Below are 21,934 nucleotides of genomic sequence, written 5' to 3' on the forward strand. Positions count from 1 at the left end.
TCTCAGAAGGTTCCACATACATAATATGTTAATTACAAGTTGCTTTGGATGACACTGTTAGTCAAATTTCCATATTATTAGTGGTAAAACAAAGTTATCAGATCCCAAATGGCCTTTAGGTCCCCAAAGAGGTTGTTCTTTGGTTTAGCTTTAGTGGCTCAGTCGTGTCCCTGTTCCTGTTGTGCGTCTAGTCTGTTTGTTTGCCTCACTAAACCCATGGATTATATTTAGACAAGAAGATCATGAGACTCCAATTCACTCAGTAGAGAGAGAGAGAGAAAGAAAGAGAGAGACGAGAGAGAGAGAGCTGGAGGGCAACAGCAAGGCACCACCTTATTTCCCAGCTGTCCAAGCAGTTCTTTTAAAAACACATTTAGGAAAAGTTGATGAGACGGGGGGGGAATGCCTTTCCCCACAGTAGAGTAATTACAATCTTAAAATTACATAACGGTTAAAAAAACGGCTCTGGCAGTTCCATGTTGTTGTTAAACCAGACCCTGGACCCCTCGTCCCCAGGAGGATGAGAAGCAGACCCGTCTATGGATCCATTGTCAGAGGAATCAGGATGTCCTGACGATGTGATCAGCGGACCTCACTGTCCCTCAGGGGACCCATGTGTAGTCAATAGCAGTAGGAGTCCGGTGATTGCGCTGAGCCTTCCGTCTGTACAAACACGACTACGGTCTCACTTCATGTACACAAAAATAACCCAACGAGTCTGTGCGATTACCATCACCAAACGATTGTCTAGGCTTATGATCAGGGTTAGGTTTAAAAGGTTCATTACTGAACATCTACAAACCCTCTGTTTGTGAATATCGACATCAAGTAATACCATTTTCTATTTGAGTAGTTTCTGTATAGATTGGATCAAAACATTATGTTCCAACAGGAGATGCAATACGAGTCTGTCATGTGAAAGTCGAGTCCCTGTTCGACTTGAGAATTATGAAATTGGTTTACTATGTCCATTTCCCTTTCGTGGGGCCTTTTCTTGTGAATAGCTAGTGAAGAGAGCTGGTAAGAAGAGGAATATGAATCAACAAGATACTTGAGGACCCCACTGAACAACAATGGTGCAGTCAGACAGGGTCTGCGTTCCAAAATGGCACCCTATTCCTCATTGATCTCTGGCCAAAGGTAGGGCACTATATAGTTCTCTGGCCAAAGGTAGGGCACTATATAGCTCTCTGGCCAAAGATAGGGCACTATATAGCTCTCTGGCCAAAGATAGGGCACTATATAGCTCTCTGGCCAAAGATAGGGCACTATATAGCTCTCTGGCCAAAGATAGGGCACTATATAGCTCTCTGGCCAAAGATAGGGCACTATATAGCTCTCTGGCCAAAGATAGGGCACTATATAGGTCTCTGGCCAAAGGTAGGGCACTATATAGGTCTCTGGCCAAAGGTAGGGCACTATATAGGTCTCTGGCCAAAGGTAGGGCACTATATAGGGAAAATTGAGCCATCTGGGATGCAGTCAGTGTGATTCAGGCAGAAGGTTTTAGACACCGCACCATTGAAGAAGGCAGGGTGCTGATTTGAAGTGTCTCCAGATGCATGCCATTACAATACATTTCTCCAACTCCAGCCATTGGCTACAGAACAGCACTTTACATCTGGAAATGTGTGCAACAGTGATTAGATGAGCGAAGTATTGGCCTATGGAGGCTGGCTCCTATTGTTTTACTAGCAGATAATTTATTACTACAAACAGTAGCTATAGTACACAGTGGTACAATGAAATACTGAAACACATTAAAACATTAACACGCCAAGGAGAGGGCTGGGTATGACTTGATGTCTCGTTCAATTTTGTAATGGAAATACACAAGACAGCTCTTGTAAAACAAATATTTTACATTGCCTTGTTAGATAAGGCAACGTCAACACAAAATATGCAATCCTGTAAAAAAGGAAGCACGCTTTTCAAATAAAATACATTCTGAACACTGTCTGATCTCAATTCTGATAAGCTACTAAACATAATAACCCTGCTGGCAGTCTGAACAAACTCGTTCTGGCTTTTAATGGCAGGTAGCCTAGTGGTTAGAGTGTTGGACTAGTAACCGAAAGGTTGCTGGATCGAATCCCTGAGCTGACAAGGTAAAAATCTGTTGTTCTGCCCCCTGAACAAGGCAGTTAACCCACTGTTCCCCAGTAGGCCGTCATTGTAAATAAGAATTTGTTTTTAACTGACTTGCCTAGTTAAATAAAGGTTAAATAAATAAATAAAATAAACAAAGCTCTTACTACTGCCTCCATAGAGAGATCTATGGCTATCTACCAGTCCCTCTACTGCCTCCATAGCCATAGATCTCTCTATGGAGGCAGTAGAGGGACTGGTAGATAGCCATAGATCTCTCTATCTACCAGTCCCTCTACTGCCTCCATAGAGAGATCTATGGCTATCTACCAACACCAGTCCTCTACTGAACTGCTTCTGAATAGTGATTTGCTAAATGCGTTGATTTTTTTCCAAGACCTCGATCATGCATCTGTAACAGAATATGAGTCCTTGTCCTACACACCAACATCTGACTTGCGGCCACAGTTACCATGATCAGGAAATGGTTCATCCTGTTGAAAAGGAAGCAGTAAACAGCAAGTTATTTCTCACTGATGTTTCTGATGTCTTATCAAATCAAAATCTATTGGTCACGTACACATGGTTAGCAGATGTTATTGTGAGTGTAGCGAAATGCTTTCATCTTCAGATGTCAGTAATTCAAAAAGAAGCGTTCCAAAGGAGACATTACAAACAACAAAATAGGTTATTATCGTTCCATCGACTGAGAATGAAACATTAAAATTGTCAACAATATTGTTCGTGAATAATGAGTAAGAAAGTTAGACGCACACATATCATACCCTGAAGACATGCTAACCTCTCACCATTACAATAACAGGGGAGGTTAGCATTTTATATCATACCCCCAAGACATGCTAACCTCCTACCATTACAATAACAAGGGAGGTTAGCATTTTATATCATACCCCCAAGACATGCTAACCTCCTACCATTACAATAACAAGGGAGGTTAGCATTTTATATCATACCCCCAAGACATTCTAACCTCCTACCATTACAATAACAGGGGAGGTTAGCATTTTATATCATACCCCCAAGACATGCTAACCTCCTACCATTACAATAACAAGGGGAGGTTAGCATTTTATATCATACCCCCAAGACATGCTGATTCTCACCATTACAATAACAGGGGAGGTTAGCATTTTATATCATACCCCCAAGACATGCTAACCTCCTACCATTACAATAACAGGGGAGGTTAGCATTTTATATCATACCCCCAAGACATTCTAACCTCCTACCATTACAATAACAGGGGAGGTTAGCATTTTATATCATACCCCCAAGACATTCTAACCTCCTACCATTACAATAACAGGGGAGGTTAGCATTTTATATCATACACCCAAGACATGCTAACTTCTCACCATTACAATTTTTGTTTATTTCACTTTTATTTAACCAGGTAGGCTAGTTGAGAACAAGTTCTCATTTACAACTGCGACCTGGCCAAGATAAAGCAAAGCAGTGCGACAAAAACAACACAGAGTTACACATGGGGTAAACAAACGTACAGTCAATAACACAATAGAAAAATCTATATACAGTGTGTGCAAATGTAGTAAGATTAGGGAGGTAAGGCAATAAATAGGCCATAGTGGCAAAAACAATTACAATTTAGCAATTAACACTGGAGTGATATATGTGCAGAAGATGAATGTGCAAGTAGAGATACTGGGGTGCAAAGGAGCAAAAATAAATTAATAACAATACGGGGATGAGGTAGTTGTATGGGCTATTTACAGATGGGCTATGTACAGGTGCAGTGATCGGTAAGCTGCTCTGACAGCTGGTGCTTAAAGCTAGTGAGGGAGATATGTCCCCATCTTCAGTGATTTTTGCAATTCGTTCCAGTCATTGACAGCAGAGGACTGGAAGGAAAGGCGGCCAAATGAGGAGTTGGCTTTGGGGATGACCAGTGAAATATACCTGCTGGAACGCGTGCTACGGGTGGGTGCTGCTATGGTGACCAGTGAGCTGAGATAAGGCGGAGCTTTACCTAGCAAAGACGTATAGATGACCTGGAGCCAGTGGGTTTGGCGCCGAATATGAAGCGAGGGCCAGCCAACGAGAGGAAGCTGTTGACCGGGGTAGGGGGTAGCCAGGTGGAAAGCATAGCCAGCCGTTGAAAAATGCTTATTGAAATTCTCGATTATCGTAGATTTATCGGTGGTGACAGTGTTTCCTAGCCTCAGTGCAGTGGGCAGCTGGGAGGAGGTGCTCTTATTCTCCATGGACTTTACAGTGTCCCAGAACTTTTTGGAGTTAGTGCTACAGGATGCACATTTCTGCTTGAAAAAGCTAGCCTTTGCTTTCCTAACTGCCTGTGTATATTGATTCCTAACTTCCCTGAAAAGTTGCATATTGCGGGGGCTATTTGATGCTAATGCAGAATGCCACAGGGTGTTTTTGTGCTGGTCAAGGGCAGTCAAGTCTGGGGTGAACCAAGGGCTATATCTGTTATTCGTTCTACATTTTTTAAATGGGGCCTGCTTATTAAAGATGGTGAGGAAAGCACTTTTAAAGAATAACCAGGCATCCTCTACTGACGGTATGAGGTCAATATCCTTCCAGGATACCCGGGCCAGGTCGATTAGAAAGGCCTGCTCGCTGAAGTGTTTTAGGGAGCGTTTGACAGTGATGAGGGGTGGTCGTTTGACCGCAGACCCATTACGGACGCAGGCAATGAAGCAGTGATCGCTGAGATCCTGGTTGAAGACAGCAGAGGTGTGTTTAGATGGCAGGTTGGTCAGGATGATATCTATGAGGGTGCCCGTGTTTACGGATTTTACAGTTGTAGCTGGTAGGTTCCTTGATAATTTGTGTGAGATTGAGGGCATCTATCTTAGATTGTAGGACGTCCGGGGTGTTAAGCATATCTCAGTTTTGGTCACCTAACAGTACAAACTCTGAAGATAAATGGAGGGCAATTAATTCACATATGGTGTTCAGGGCACAGCTGGGAGCTGAGGGGGGTCTATAACAAGCGGCAACGGTGAGAGACTTATTTCTGGAAAGGTGGATTTTTAAAAGTAGAAGCTCGAACTGCTTGGGCACAGAGCTGGATAGCATGACAGAACTCTGCAGGCCATCTCTGCAGTAGATTGCAACTCCACCCCCATTGGCAGTTCATCTTGGCGGAAAATGTTGTATTTGGGGATGGAAATTTCCGAATTTTTGGTGGCCTTCCTACGCCAGGATTCAGACACGGCTAGGAGATCAGGGTTGGTGGAGTGTGCTAAAGCATTGAATAAAACAAACTTAGGGAGGAGGCTTCTGATGTTAACATGCATGAAACCAAGGCTTTTACGGTTACAGACATCAACAAATGATAGCGCCTGGGGAATAGGAGTGGAACTGGGGGCTACAGGGCCTGGGTTAACCTCTACATCACCAGAGGAACAGAGGAGGAGTAGGATAAGGGTACGGCTAAAGGCTATAATAACTGTCCAAAATTGATGCAGAAAAATGAATCCATGCTTTTGTTACTTCTAGGTTAGACTACTGCAATGCTCTACTTTCCGGCTACCTGGATAAAGCACTAAATAAACTTCAGTTAGTGCTAAATACGGCTGCTAGAATCCTGACTAGAATCAAAAAATGTGATCATATTACTCCAGTGCTAGCCTCCCTATACTGGCTCCCTGTTAAGGCAAGGGCTGATTTCAAGGTTTTACTGCTAACCTACAAAGCATTACATGGGCTTGCTCCTACCCATCTTTCCGATTTGGTCCTGCCGTACATACCTACACGTACGCTACGGTCACAAGACACAAATAGAGCTCCATTTTTATGGAATGGTCTGCCTACCCATGTGACAGACGCAGACTCGGTCTCAACCTTTAAGTCTTTATTGAAGACTCATCTCTTCAGTGGGTCCTATGATTGAGTGTAGTCTGGCCCAGGAGTGTGAAGGTGAACAGAAAGGCACTGGAGCAATGAACCGCCCTTGCTGTCTCTGCCTGGCCAGTTCCGCTCTCTCCTCTGAGATTCTCTGCCTCTAACCCTATTACAGGGGCCGAGTCACTGGCTTACTGGTGCTCTTCCATGCCGTCCCTAGGAGGGGTGCGTCACTTGAGTGGGTTGAGTCACTGACGTGGTCTTCCTGTCTGGGTTGGCGCCCCCCCTTGGGTTGTGCCGTGGCGGAGATCTTTGTGGGCTATACTCGGCCTTGTCTCAGGATGGTAAGTTGGTGGTTGAAGGTATCCCTCTAGTGGTGTGGGGGCTGTGCTTTGACAAAGTGGGTGGGGTTATATCCTACCTGTTTGGCCCTGTCCGGGGGTTTCATCGGATGGGGCCACAGTGTGTCCTGACCCCTCCTGTCTCAGCCTCCAGTATTTATGCTGCAGTAGTTTGTGTCGGGGGGCTAGGGTCAGTCTGTTGCATCTGGAGTATTTCTCCAGTGTCCTGTGTGAATTTAAGTATGCTCTCTAATTCTCTTTTTCTTTCTTTCTCTCTCTTTCTCAGGAGACCTGAGCCCTAGGACTACGCCTCAGGACTACCTGGCATGATGACTCCTTGCTGTCCCCAGTCCACCTGGCCGTGCTGCTGCTCCAGTTTCAACTGTTCTGTCTGCAGCTATGAAAACATAGCCTGGTTCCTCTCTAGGTTTCTTCCTAGGTTCTGGCCTTTCTAGGGAGTTTTTCCTAGCCAACGTGCTTCTACATCTGCATTGCTTGCTGTTTGGGGTTTTAGGCTGGGTTTCTGTACAGCACTTTGAGATATCAGCTGATGTAAGAAGGGCTATATAAATACATTTGATTTGATTATCTGTAATCATGGTAGTATCCATATTCATGTAAAAGTGTTTAGAAACATATTCTATTCTTATTTACAATAAAAATGACTCCAAAATGACAGTACATCATTTACCATTACTTTCTATCGGGCACAAAATAATCTGAAACACAACCAAAACAAAACAGCCAATACATCCAACAAGTCTGTAGAGTCACAAGTCTGATGTAAATCAGGAGAGCTATTAGGCCAACATCTCTCTGTGTTGACAAACAGTCCTATATGTCGACCTCAGCTTCTATAGGAGGTTCATTGCTGGTCCTATTCATTACGCCTACAAACAGTCCTATATGTCGACCTCAGCTTCTATAGGAGGTTCCCTGCTGGTCCTATTCATTACGCCTACAAACAGATGTCCCAACCTGGGAACTAGCTGAACTTGCCCCTATATATATATATATATATATATATATATATATACACATATATATATAAATAAATAAAAGAAGAAAAAAATGTTGTTTTTATTTGTTGTTGCAACACGTTTGGCTACGGTTTTTGCACTAATGAATACGACCTGGTGTTGACAGCATTCTAAATCTATCTATCTATCTATCTGACCATTCAGTCTCTATATGGAAGCCTTAAACCGCTAAATAGGAGACATCCATCCGTCTGGTTGGGCTGAGCTGTCATGAATTCTAGGAAGTGAGGTCTCTACGGGGAAGAGGTCTCTACGGGGAAGAGGTCTCTACGGGGAAGGGGTCTCTACGGGGAAGGGGTCTCTACGGGGAAGGGGTCTCTACGGGGAAGGGGTCTCTACGGGGAAGAGGTCTCTACGGGGAAGGGGTCTCTACGGGGAAGGGGTCTCTACGGGGAAGAGGTCTCTACGGGGAAGAGGTCTCTACGGGGAAGGGGTCTCTACGGGGAAGAGGTCTCTACGGGGAAGAGGTCTCTACGGGGAAGGGGTCTCTACGGGGAAGAGGTCTCTACGGGGAAGGGGTCTCTACGGGGAAGAGGTCTCTACGGGGAAGGGGTCTCTACGGGGAAGGGGTCTCTACGGGGAAGAGGTCTCTACGGGGAAGAGGTCTCTACGGGGAAGAGGTCTCTACGGGGAAGTGGTCTCTACGGGGAAGTGAGGTCTCTACAGGGAAGAGGTCTCTACACGGGAAGAGGTCTCTACGGGGAAGGGGTCTCTACGGGGAAGGGGTCTCTACGGGGAAGAGGTCTCTACGGGGAAGAGGTCTCTACGGGGAAGAGGTCTCTACGGGGAAGTGAGGTCTCTACGGGGAAGAGGTCTCTACGGGGAAGGGGTCTCTACGGGGAAGGGGTCTCTACGGGGAAGGGGTCTCTACGGGGAAGAGGTCTCTACGGGGAAGGGGTCTCTACGGGGAAGGGGTCTCTACGGGGAAGTGGTCTCTACGGGGAAGAGGTCTCTACGGGGAAGAGGTCTCTACGGGGAAGGGGTCTCTACGGGGAATGGGGTCTCTACGGGGAAGGGGTCTCTACGGGGAAGGGGTCTCTACGGGGAAGTGAGGTCTCTACGGGGAAGTGAGGTCTCTACGGGGAGTGAGGTCTCTACGGGGAAGGGGTCTCTACGGGGAAGGGGGTCTCTACGGGGAAGGGGTCTCTACGGGGAAGGGGTCTCTACGGGGAAGGGGTCTCTACGGGGAAGAGGTCTCTACGGGGAAGAGGCCTCTACGGGGAAGGGGTCTCTACGGGGAAGGGGTCTCTACGGGGAAGAGGTCTCTACGGGGAAGGGGTCTCTACGGGGAAGGGGTCTCTACGGGGAAGGGGTCTCTACGGGGAAGTGAGGTCTCTACGGGGAAGTGAGGTCTCTACGGGGAAGTGAGGTCTCTACGGGGAAGTGAGGTCTCTACGGGGAAGTGAGGTCTCTACGGGGAAGAGGTCTCTACGGGGAAGAGGTCTCTACGGGGAAGGGGTCTCTACGGGGAAGAGGTCTCTACGGGGAAGAGGTCTCTACGGGGAAGGGGTCTCTACGGGGAAGAGGTCTCTACGGGGAAGAGGTCTCTACGGGGAAGAGGTCTCTACGGGGAAGGGGTCTCTACGGGGAAGTGGTCTCTACGGGGAAGTGAGGTCTCTACAGGGAAGAGGTCTCTACACGGGAAGAGGTCTCTACGGGGAAGGGGTCTCTACACGGGAAGAGGTCTCTACGGGGAAGGGGTCTCTACGGGGAAGGGGTCTCTACGGGGAAGAGGTCTCTACGGGGAAGAGGTCTCTACGGGGAAGAGGTCTCTACGGGAAGTGAGGTCTCTACGGGGAAGAGGTCTCTACGGGGAAGGGGTCTCTACGGGGAAGGGGTCTCTACGGGGAAGGGGTCTCTACGGGGAAGAGGTCTCTACGGGGAAGAGGTCTCTACGGGGAAGTGAGGTCTCTACGGGGAAGAGGTCTCTACGGGGAAGAGGTCTCTACGGGGAAGAGGTCTCTACGGGGAAGGGGTCTCTACGGGGAAGAGGTCTCTACGGGGAAGGGGTCTCTACGGGGAAGAGGTCTCTACGGGGAAGTGAGGTCTCTACGGGGAAGAGGTCTCTACGGGGAAGGGGTCTCTACGGGTAAGGGGTCTCTACGGGGAAGGGGTCTCTACGGGGAAGAGGTCTCTACGGGGAAGAGGTCTCTACGGGGAAGTGAGGTCTCTACGGGGAAGAGGTCTCTACGGGGAAGAGGTCTCTACGGGGAAGAGGTCTCTACGGGGAAGGGGTCTCTACGGGGAAGAGGTCTCTACGGGGAAGGGGTCTCTACGGGGAAGAGGTCTCTACGGGGAAGGGGTCTCTACGGGGAAGAGGTCTCTACGGGGAAGGGGTCTCTACGGGGAAGAGGTCTCTACGGGGAAGAGGTCTCTACGGGGAAGAGGTCTCTACGGGGAAGTGGTCTCTACGGGGAAGTGAGGTCTCTACAGGGAAGAGGTCTCTACACGGGAAGAGGTCTCTACGGGGAAGGGGTCTCTACGGGGAAGGGGTCTCTACGGGAAGGGGTCTCTACGGGGAAGAGGTCTCTACGGGGAAGTGAGGTCTCTACGGGGAAGAGGTCTCTACGGGGAAGGGGTCTCTACGGGGAAGGGGTCTCTACGGGGAAGGGGTCTCTACGGGGAAGAGGTCTCTACGGGGAAGAGGTCTCTACGGGGAAGAGGTCTCTACGGGGAAGGGGTCTCTACGGGGAGGGGTCTCTACGGGGAAGGGGTCTCTACGGGGAAGAGGTCTCTACGGGGAAGGGGTCTCTACGGGGAAGGGGTCTCTAAGGGGAAGTGAGGTCTCTACGGGGAAGTGGTCTCTACGGGGAAGTGAGGTCTCTACGGGGAAGGGGTCTCTACGGGGAAGGGGTCTCTACGGGGAAGGGGTCTCTACGAGGAAGAGGTCTCTACGGGGAAGGGGTCTCTACGGGGAAGGGGTCTCTACGGGGAAGGGTCTCTACGGGGAAGGGTCTCTACGGGGAAGGGGTCTCTACGGGGAAGAGGTCTCTACGGGGAAGGGGTCTCTACGGGAAGGGGTCTCTACGGGGAAGGGTCTCTACGGGGAAGGGGTCTCTACGGGGAAGTGAGGTCTCTACGGGGAAGTGAGGTCTCTACGGGGAAGTGAGGTCTCTACGGGGAAGTGAGGTCTCTACGGGAAGTGAGGTCTCTACGGGGAAGAGGTCTCTACGTACGGGGAAGAGGTCTCTACGTACGGGGAAGAGGTCTCTACGGGGAAGAGGTCTCTACGGGGAAGAGGTCTCAGGTCTCTACGGGGAAGAGGTCTCTACGGGGAAGTGAGGTCTCTACGGGGAAGTGAGGTCTCTACGGGGAAGAGGTCTCTACGGGGAAGAGGTCTCTACGGGGAAGAGGTCTCTACGGGGAAGAGGTCTCTACAGGGAAGAGGTCTCTACAGGGAAGGGGTCTCTACAGGGAAGGGGTCTCTACGGGGTAGAGGTCTCTACGGGGAAGAGGTCTCTACGGGGAAGTGAGGTCTCTACGGGGAAGAGGTCTCTACGGGGAAGGGGTCTCTACGGGGAAGGGGTCTCTACAGGGAAGGGGTCTCTACGGGGAAGGGGTCTCTACAGGGAAGAGGTCTCTACGGGGAAGAGGTCTCTACGGGGAAGGGGCCTCTACGGGGAAGGGTCTCTACGGGGAAGGGGTCTCTACGGGGAAGGGGTCTCTACGGGGAAGTGAGGTCTCTACGGGGAAGTGAGGTCTCTACGGGGAAGTGAGGTCTCTACGGGGAAGTGAGGTCTCTACGGGGAAGTGAGGTCTCTACGGGGAAGAGGTCTCTACGGGGAAGAGGTCTCTACGGGGAAGAGGTCTCTACGGGGAAGAGGTCTCAGGTCTCTACGGGGAAGAGGTCTCTACGGGGAAGTGAGGTCTCTACGGGGAAGAGGTCTCTACGGGGAAGAGGTCTCTACGGGGAAGAGGTCTCTACGGGGAAGGGGTCTCTACGGGGAAGGGGTCTCTACGGGGAAGGGGTCTCTACGGGGAAGGGGTCTCTACGGGGAAGGGGTCTCTACGGGGAAGAGGTCTCTACGGGGAAGAGGTCTCTACGGGGAAGGGGTCTCTACGGGGAAGGGGTCTCTACGGGGAAGCATGCATACCCAAACAGTCACCTGAGGCTCAGACTAACAGCATAATAATCTCTCATCTGTCTGCATTATCTCAAGCGTGTGTGTGTGTGTGTGTGTGTGTGTGTGTGTGTGTGTGTGTGTGTGTGTGTGTGTGTGTGTGTGTGTGTGTGTGTGTGTGTACGTGAGTGTGATCGTATCTGACGAGTTGACATTATTCAGCATTTTTTTTTCCCCAGAACAGAAGTGTAATGATTATTGGATCGCTACATCTGAGGCACTGAAGGCTGGAGCGATGGGTGGTTATGGCTTCTAGCTGGTTTCTGCAGTGAGGCAGGCTGTTGGTCTACAGAAGTTATTGATTGCTGTAGCCTCCGGGAGGACAGGTCTGGGAAGTGTCTGTGTGTTTGTGCGTGTGGCACATTCCCACTGCCGAGAGCCGTTTCTCTCACACCTGCGCCAGTCAATACTGCTATCTGGACCCTGATTATAAATACTAAACAGACATGTGTCACCCACATGCTCAATGCCCAATAAACATTTGTTCAAATTCTATCTAAAAAAAAACAAACAAAAAAAATGCTTTCATTGATCTAGTTCAACAAGAGAAATCCTCAAGTTGTCTAGTCACTGTAGGAGTCGACCTAACCTAAGGTCAGTCAATTACCCCAAGAGAGAGAGGTGAATTATTCTATGTAAACAATAATAACTTGCAGCGTAACTGACATGACAACAGGTTGATAGAAGGACAAACAGAAAGGTCTCTTTTCAAAAAGCCCCCTCCCCCCCAAAAAAGGGACCAGGTGGCCTTTCAAATGGTTCAGACCACTTTCAGCAGCTCAGACTCAGTGTGTCAGGTTTGTGAGTGAGTCCCTGCATGTGTTCTATCTGCTGTGTAAAACCCCTCTCCATCCCCCTGCTATCCCTGAGCCCCGTGGAGCAGAAGGCAGGGGGTGAACTAATACCTGTAGCAGCAGCAGCAGCAGCTCCAGTCAGACAGAAAGGTTAGCGGTGCAGGAAGTCAACCTGGGAGATCCATCTAACACAGAGGGAGAAAAGCAGGGACCAGGGTGGACCAGGGAGGACCAGGGAGGACCAGGGAGGACCAGGGAGGACCAAGGCTGATCAGGGCGTACCAAGGCTGACCAGGGCGGACCAAGGCTGACCAGGGCGGACCAAGGCTGACCAGGGCGGACCAAGGCTGACCAGGGCGGACCAAGGCTGACCAGGGCGGACCAAGGCTGACCAGGGTCGAACAAGGCGGACCAAGGCTGACCAAGGTCGATCAAGACGGACCAGGGTGGACGTTTGTACAGTGGTGAAAATAAGGCAGTATGTTTTCCGGCATCCCAGAAAAGTAAATAGTGTGGGTACGCCGTACCGGTAGAACAAAAAAACTGTAGGCTACTACGCCACTATTTTTTATTATTACTCATTACATCATGTCAGGGGCACGAAACATTAGCGAATGTACTTGGAAACGAGTGGTATAGACTACGCTCCAAAATGCGACGTGGTTCAACGAGAACACTGAAAATATGCCGACTCAGATATGACTGGCAGATACGCCTAATGTCGTTAGGCCTACATTTTTTGGGGTGTTTGGTGTAAAAGACTTCTCTCCATTCACCACTGTTTGGAGGCAATATGCTGAGAGTGGACAAACGTTGGTAGCCAATTAAATGGGCCCTTTGGCAATCAGATGAAAACATCATGACTGGTTGTGTTTATGCCACAATAAAAAAATAATACATTTTAAAAAGTGAAATGACTAATCTTTACGACTAGGCCCACAGATATCCTACTGAATTAATAGGGGTTCTATGTAATATATCCTACTGAATTAATAGGGGTTCTATGTAATATATCCTACTGAATTAATAGGGGTTCTATGTAATATATCCTACTAAATTAATAGGGGTTCTATGTACTTCTATCCTACTGAATTAATAGGGGTTCTATGTACTTCTATCCTACTGAATTAACAGGGGTTCTATGTAATTATACCCTACTGAATTAATAGGGGTTCTATGTAATTATACCCTACTGAATTAATAGGGGTTCTATGTAATATATCCTACTGAATTAATAGGGGTTCTATGTAATTATATCCTACTGAATTAATAGGGGTTCTATGTAATTATATCCTACTGAATTAATAGGGGTTCTATGTAATTCTATGATTAGGCCCATTACATTTTTCAGGAGGTCCCATACTGGGAAGAAAATACATCTACTTTCACCTCTGGGTGTGTGTGTGTGTGTGTGTGTGTGTGTGTGTGTGTGTGTGTGTGTGTGTGTGTGTGTTATCCGATGTTCCCTGCTATCCCTTGACCCCATGGGGTTTCCCCTCACAGGGCAGGGGGTGAACTAACACCTGTTGCAGCAGCAGCAGCTCCAGTCAGACAGAAAGGTTAACGGTGCAGGAAGTCAACCTGGGAGATCCATCTAACACAAAGCCCAATATAAAGGCATATCCTGAGAGAGAAAGGGACACGGAGAAACAGAGGACAGGGTAAATAGCCTATACTCTCACAGTCCTCTGATAACCAGGAGAAGTAACTGCTTGTCCCCCCCCTCCCTCACCTGGTACTGACAGTAACTGCCTGTCCTCCCTCACCTGGTACTGACAGTAACTGCCTGTCCTCCCCCCCTCACCCGGTACTGACAGTAACTGCCTGTCCCCCCTCCCTCACCTGGTACTGACAGTAACTGCCTGTCCCCCCCTCCCTCCCTCACCTGGTACTGACAGTAACTGCCTGTCCCCCCCCTCCCTCGCTCACCTGGTACTGACAGTAACTGCCTGTCCCCCCCTCCCTCACCTGGTACTGACAGTAACTGCCTGTCCCCCCTCCCTCACCTGGTACTGACAGTAACTGCCTGTCCCCCCCCTCCCTCCCTCACCTGGTACTGACAGTAACTGCCTGTCCCCCCCTCCCTCCCTCACCTGGTACTGACAGTAACTGCTTGTCCCCCCTCCCTCACCTGGTACTGACAGTAACTGCCTGTCCCCCCATCCCTCACCTGGTACTGACAGTAACTGCCTGTCCCCCCATCCCTCACCTGGTACTGACAGTAACTGCCTGTCCCCCCCTCCCTCACCTGGTACTGACAGTAACTGCCTGTTCCCCCCTCCCTCACCTGGTACTGACAGTAACTGCCTGTCCCCCTCCCTCCCTCACCTGGTACTGACAGTAACTGCCTGTCCCCCTCCCTCCCTCACCTGGTACTGACAATAACTGCCTGTCCCCCCCCCCCCTCACCTGGTACTGACAGTAACTGCCTGTCCCCCCCCACCCTCACCTGGTACTGACAATAACTGCCTGTCCCCCCCTCCCTCACCTGGTACTGACAGTAACTGCCTGTCCCCCCCTCCCTCACCTGGTACTGACAGTAACTGCCTGTCCCCCCCTCCCTCACCTGGTACAGACAGTAACTGCCTGTCCCCCCCTCCCTCACCTGGTACTGACAGTAACTGCCCGTCCCCCCCCTCCCTCACCTGGTACTGACAGTAACTGCCTGTCCCCCCCTCCCTCACCTGGTACTGACAGTAACTGCCTGTCCCCCCCCTCCCTCACCTGGTACTGACAGTAACTGCCTGTCCTCCCCCTCCCTCACCTGGTACTGACAGTAACTGCCTGTCCTCCCCCTCCCTCACCTGGTACTGACAGTAACTGCCTGTCCTCCCCCTCCCTCACCTGGTACTGACAGTAACTGCCTGTCCTCCCCCTCCCTCACCTGGTACTGACAGTAACTGCCTGTCCTCCCCCTCCCTCACCTGGTACTGACAGTAACTGCCTGTCCTCCCCCTCCCTCACCTGGTACTGACAGTAACTGCCTGTCCCCCCCTCCCTCACCTGGTACTGACAGTAACTGCCTGTCCTCCCCCTCCCTCACCTGGTACTGACAGTAACTGCCTGTCCTCCCCCTCCCTCACCTGGTACTGACAGTAACTGCCTGTCCCCCCCTCCCTCACCTGGTACTGACAGTAACTGCCTGTCCTCCCCCTCCCTCACCTGGTACTGACAGTAACTGCCTGTCCCCCCCTCCCTCACCTGGTACTGACAGTAACTGCCTGTCCTCCCCTCCCTCACCTGGTACTGACAGTAACTGCCTGTCCCCCCCCTCCCTCACCTGGTACTGACAGTAACTGCCTGTCCTCCCCCTCCCTCACCTGGTACTGACAGTAACTGCCTGTCCCCCCCGTCGATGCCAAACCTACTACTGGTGTGCGTGGCCAAAGAACTTTATTTTCATGTCATCCAACAAAATGTAAAACGCCTGGAGTTTGAAAAACGGCATTGGCACATGGATTAGAACCCGTGCTTTGATCAGATGACGTTAAAATAGAGCTCTTTGGAGTCCAAATGAATATGCATAAGCAGAAAAGAACCCCATATCTACTGTCCAATATGGTGCTGGATCTTTGATGTTATTGAGCTATTTTGCTTCCACTGGTCCTGGGGCCCTTGTTAACGTCAATGACATCATTAACTTTACCCCTCTTACACTTTAGCCATAAAACCTGGTTGGCTCTACCAGGAGGCTTAAATATGGCCGCAAGTGAATTTTCCAGCAAGACAATAAACCAAACACACATCAAAATGCACAAAGAAATGTTTAATTGGCAAAAAAAAATAATAATAATCTACATTATACCATCTCAGTTTCCAGATTTGAAACCCATTGAAAACCTGTGGTTTGAATTGAAGAGAGCAGTCCATAAGCACAGACAAAGGATCTGGAGAGATTCTGTAAGGTGGAATGGTCTAAGATCCCTTCCAGAAGGTTCTCCAAATCATAAAACATTTTAGAAAAAGGCTCAGTGCCGTTATCCTCACAAGGTGAGGGATTGAAAAGAGGGCTGTCAATAATTTTGACCCATACCTTTGTGAAAAAAAATCTCTTCATCTGAGCAATTGTATTATTTTTCCCCATTTTTTTTGTTGCATACAATATACAATATAGTTAACCCTAACCCAATATATATATATATATAAACTCAGCAAAAAAAGAAATGTCCCTTTTTCAGGACCCTTTCTTTCAAAGATAATTTGTAAAAATCCAAATAACTTCACAGATCTTCATTGTAAAGGGTTTAAACACCGTTTCCCCATGCTTGTTCAATGAACCATAAACAATTAATGAACATGCACCTGTGGAACGGTCGTTAAGACACTAACAGCTTACAGACGGTAGGCAAATAAGGTCACAGTTATGAAAACTTAGGACACTAAAGAGGCTTTTCTACTGACTCTGAAAAACACCAAAGAAAGATGCCCAGGGTCCCTGCTCATCTGCGTAAACGTGCTTTAGGCGTGCTGCAAGGAGGCATGAGGACTGCAGATGTGGCCAGGGCAATAAATTGCAATGTCCGTACTGTGAGACGCCTAAGACAGCGCTACAGGGAGACAAGACGGACAGCTGCTCGTCCTCGCAGTGGCAGACATCGTGTAACAACACCTGCACAGGATCGGTACATCCGAACATCACACCTGTGGGACAGGTACAGGATGGCAACAACAACTGCCCGAGTTACACCAGGAACGCACAATCTCTCCATCAGTGCTCAGACTGTCCACAATCGGCTAAGGGAGGCTGGACTGAGGGCTTGTAGGCCTGTTGTAAGGGAGGTCCTCACCAGACATCACCGGCAACAACGTCGCCTATGGGCACAAACCCATCATCGCTGGACCAAACAGGACTATCAAAAAGTGCTCTTCACTGACGAGTCGCGGTTTTGTCTCACCAGACGTGTTGGAACAGGTCAGAAAACAGAATTTACATCAGTATTCAGACCCTTTGCTATGTGACTCGAAATTGAGCTCAGGTGCATCCTGTTTCCATTGATCATCCTTGAGATGTTTCTACAACTTGATTGGAGTCCACCTGTGGTAAATTCAATTGATTGGACATGATTTGGAAAGGCACACACCTGTCTATATAAGGTCCCACAGTTGACAGTGCATGTCAGAGCAAAAACCAAGCCATGAGGTCGAAGGAATTGTCCGTAGAGCTCAGAGACAGGATTGTGTCGAGGCACAGATCTGCGGAACGGTACCTAAACATTTCTGCAGCACTGAAGGTCTCCATGAACACAGTGGCCTCCATTCTTAAACGGAAGAAGTTTGGAGCCACCAAGACTCTTCCTAGAGCTGGCCACCGGGCCGAACTGAGCAATCTGGGGAGAAGTGCCTTGGTCAGGGAGGTGACCAAGAACACGATGGTCACTCTGACAGAGCTCCAGAGTTCCTCTGTGGAGATGGGAGAACCTTCCAGAAGGACAACCATCTCTGCAGCACTCCACCATTCAGGCCTTTATGGTAGAGTGGCAAGACGGAAGCCACTCCTCAGTAAAAGGCACATAACAGCCCGCTTGGAGTTTGCCAAAAGGCACATGACAGCCCGCTTGGAGTTTGCCAAAAGGCACCTAAAGGACTCTGACCATGAGAAACAAGATTCTCTGGTCTGATGAAACCAAGATTGAACTCTTTGGCCTGAATACCAAGCGTCACGTCTGGAGGAAACCTGGCACCATCCCTACTGTGAAGCATGGTGGTGGCAGCATCATCATGCTGAGGGGGTGTTTTTCAGCAGCAGGGACTTGGACACTAGTCAGGATTGAGGGAAAGCTAAACGGAGCAAAGTACAGAGAGATCCTTGATGAAAACCTGCTCCAGAGCACGCAGGATCTCAGACTTAATTAACTAGTTAAATCAACAACTACATCCACCCATAATTAACTAGTTAAATCAACATGCAGCAACAACTACAGGGTGTGTTTGTCAAACAGCAGAGAAACAACTTTCACCAACACACACACACACACACACACACACACACACACACACACACACACACACACACACACATACACAGAGAAACAAGCTTCACCAACAGAGGAACACACACACACACACACACACAGAGAGAGAGAGAAACAAGCTTCACCAACAGAGGAACACACACACACACACACACACAGAGAAACAAGCTTCACCAACAGAGGAACACACACACACACACACACACACACAGAGAGAGAGAAACAAGCTTCACCAACAGAGGAACACACACACACACAGAGAGAGAAACAAGCTTCACCAACAGAGGAACACACACACACACACACACACACACACACACACACACACACACACACACAGAGAGAGAGAGAGAAACAAGCTTCACCAACAGAGGAACACACACACACAGTGAAACAACTTTAGCAACAGGGAAAAACAACACTTGTGGCTTAAGGTTCATTATTAGGTTGGGAGTAATTAGATCACTTGCAAGTCAATACTATTTAAATTAATTAGAACAAACCGCCTTTTCATAGGTTAGGAATAATTAGATAATTTGCAAGTCAATAACATTTAAATGAATTAGAACAAACCGCCTTTTCATAGAAACAAGGTGAGTCCCAAATGGTGCCCTGCTCTATTCACGATTAGTGCTGAACACATTGACAATGACATAACTAGAACCAGAGGCCCTGGTTAAAAGGAGTGCTCTATGTAGTGAACAGGGTTCCGTTTGGGACTAAAACGCGCCGTAGGTATGTGACATCATGTCATGGGACCGGGATTGTTTAGCCTAGCTAAGTATGCATCCCAAATCCCTATATAGTGCACTACTTTTGACCAGAGCCCTATGGCCCAGGTTAAACATACTGCTATGTAGGGAATAGGGTGACATTTGTATCAGCAGTTTAAAAAAAATCGGTCACAAACAAGTTATTCTCGGTCTCCTCTTCTCTGAGAGATGAGCCACAAGCAGTCATTAAACCTTTACTGTACACACACAGAGAGACAGAGACAAGGAGAGACAGGGAGAGAGACAGAGACAAGGAGAGAGACAGAGACAGGGAGAGAGACAGGAAGAGAGACAGAGAGAGATACAGGAAGAGAGACAGAGACAGGGAGAGACAGGGAGAGAGACAGAGACAAGGAGAGAGACAGACAGGGAGAGAGACAGACAGGGAGAGAGACAGAGAGAGACAGGAAGAGAGACAGAGAGAGACAGGAAGAGAGACAGAGACAGGGAGAGAGGCAGAGACAGAGAGAGAGACAGAGCGACAGAGAGAGAGACAGAGCGACAGAGAGAGAGACAGAGCGACAGAGAGAGAGAGACAGAGCGACAGAGAGAGAGAGACAGAGCGACAGAGAGAGACAGACAGAGCGACAGAGAGAGAGAGACAGAGCGACAGAGAGAGAGAGAGACTACAGTATTTCATGATAGGCTACAGTATTTCATGGTAGACTACAGTATTTCATGGTACCATTTGACACAGTGTGTATGTGTTGGCTTCATGACCTGGTGAAATGAATAATATCTCAACACAAAGTTTCTGGAGCCGACAGTAAAATCTGGAGCCGACAGTAAAATCTGGAGCCGACAGTAAAATCTGGAGCCGACAGTAAAATCTAGAGCCGACAGTAAAATCTAGAGCCGACAGTAAAATCTAGAGCCGACAGTAAAATCTAGAGCCGACAGTAAAATCTAGAGCCGACAGTAAAATCTAGAGCCACCCGAGCCTGATAACAGCCACTACTTAAAATATTTGTATAATCAAGTTCAGGGACTTGTAATGAAATGGATACTCAAACAAACAGTAACCCTAACTAACAAGTGGTCCACTGAAGAAATAGCATCTTCATTATTTATGCACCATATAAAAAAGGAGAAAACAGAAGGTATCCACTATCCTCACACTGAAAACCTGGAGGATAGCATGAGGGGAGGAAGGGAGAGTCTCTGTAGAGACTACAGAAGTACCTCCTTTATTACACAGCATTGCGTAATCCACGGTAAGTCAAACAGTTGTCAACATGTACAGTTGGGGTGTGATCACATTCCTGCCTATGACAGATGATCCAGTCTCAAGCCAAATCACAACGCAACTCTCAACAACTAGAAGTCCGAACCTCTGCTCACAACTCATTCAATTCACACTAAACTCCCCTCTCTCCTTCAAAACTAAACTCCCATCTCTCCTTCACACTAAACTCCACTCTCTCCTTCACACTAAACTCCCCTCTCTCCTTCACACTAAACTCCCATCTCTCCTTCACACTAAACTCCACTCTCTCCTTCACACTAAACTCCCCTCTCTCCTTCACACTAAACTCCCATCTCTCCTTCACACTAAACTCCCATCTCTCCTTCACACTAAACTCCACTCTCTCCTTCACACTAAACTCCCCTCTCTCCTTCACACTAAACTCCCCTCTCTCCTTCACACTAAACTCCCATCTCTCCTTCACACTAAACTCCCATCTCTCCTTCACACTAAACTCCACTCTCTCCTTCACACTAAACTCCCCTCTCTCCTTCACACTAAACTCCCATCTCTCCTTCACACTAAACTCCCATCTCTCCTTCACACTAAACTCCCATCTCTCCTTCACACTAAACTCCCCTCTCTCCTTCACACTAAACTCCCCTCTCTCCTTCACACTAAACTCCCATCTCTCCTTCACACTAAACTCCCATCTCTCCTTCACACTAAACTCCCATCTCTCCTTCACACTAAACTCCCCTCTCTCCTTCACACTAAACTCCCATCTGTCCTTCACACTAAACTCCCATCTCTCCGTCCATCTTCTATGTCAGCAAGATGAACACTTCTGACTCCAGAACCAACCAACCAACCTCTCTCTCTCTCTCCCTCTCTCTCTCTCTTCCTCTCCATTCTAGGTCAAGCCAGAGAGTAAAAACGGAGTCATCCCTTACCGTTTTAGCTCTGTGTCCTTCACTTAAACCAGTCTTTAACCCCAGTAGTAGCAGCAGCAGCAGTATCTCCTTATCGTCCAACCCCTCAGCCCTGTACAGTAAAGCCAGCTGACTGACCTAGCATCCAGCTGTAGCACCAGTCTCTGTAGGCCACACCCCTGGCTGAAGGTTCCTCTTTATCCTCCCTCTCTTACGCTCCGTTTCTCTCTCGGTTTCCGTGTGTGTGAGGAAGGGGTGTGGCTGACGGCCCAGGAGGTGGGGGCAAGGATTACTCTAGAGCAAACACACATGAGCATGGAAGTACACACACAGAGAGAGACAGAGAGAGACAGAGAGAGAGAGAGACTTTTTATTGCTTAGATCACTTTTATTTATCCATTTCACTTACAATGTAAACATGTTTCCCATGCCTATAAAGCCCCATGTAAACATATGTTTCCCATGCCAATAAAGCCCCATGTAAACATATGTTTCCCATGCCTATAAAGCCCCATGTAAACATATGTTTCCCATGCCTATAAAGCCCCATGTAAACATGTTTCCCATGCCAATAAAGCCCCATGTAAACATATGTTTCCCATGCCTATAAAGCCCCATGTAAACATGTTTCCCATGCCAATAAAGCCCCTTGAATTGAAAGAAAGAGAGAAAGAAAGACACCTAACCTCCTGCAAAATGTACGACCATATTAGAGAGACATATTTCCCTCAGGTTACACAGATCCACAAAGAATTCGAAAACAAACCCGATTTTGATAAACTCCCATATCTACTGGGTGAAATACCTCAGTGTGCCATCACAGCAGCAAGATGTGTGA

General features: G+C 48.5%; 1 protein-coding gene across 3 annotated transcripts in view; it reads right to left on the reverse strand.

Moving 5' to 3' along the window:
- LOC115160162 (ras-related protein Rab-27B) overlaps positions 1–21,934 on the reverse strand; it is a 78,517-nt gene that overhangs the window by 20,550 nt on the left and 36,033 nt on the right. Inside the window, exon 2 of one of the 3 annotated variants that reach the window (XM_029710536.1) lies at positions 21,235–21,390. The exons of 1 other annotated variant lie outside the window; for it this stretch is intronic. The gene's annotated coding sequence lies outside the window, so the exon portion shown is untranslated. Of the gene's footprint in view, positions 1–21,117; positions 21,391–21,934 lie in introns of all 3 variants that reach the window. One more of the 3 variants, XM_029710534.1, reaches the window with a different exon arrangement.

Source organism: Salmo trutta, chromosome 23, assembly GCF_901001165.1.
Source record: "Salmo trutta chromosome 23, fSalTru1.1, whole genome shotgun sequence".
Taxonomy (NCBI): Eukaryota; Metazoa; Chordata; class Actinopteri; order Salmoniformes; family Salmonidae; genus Salmo; species Salmo trutta.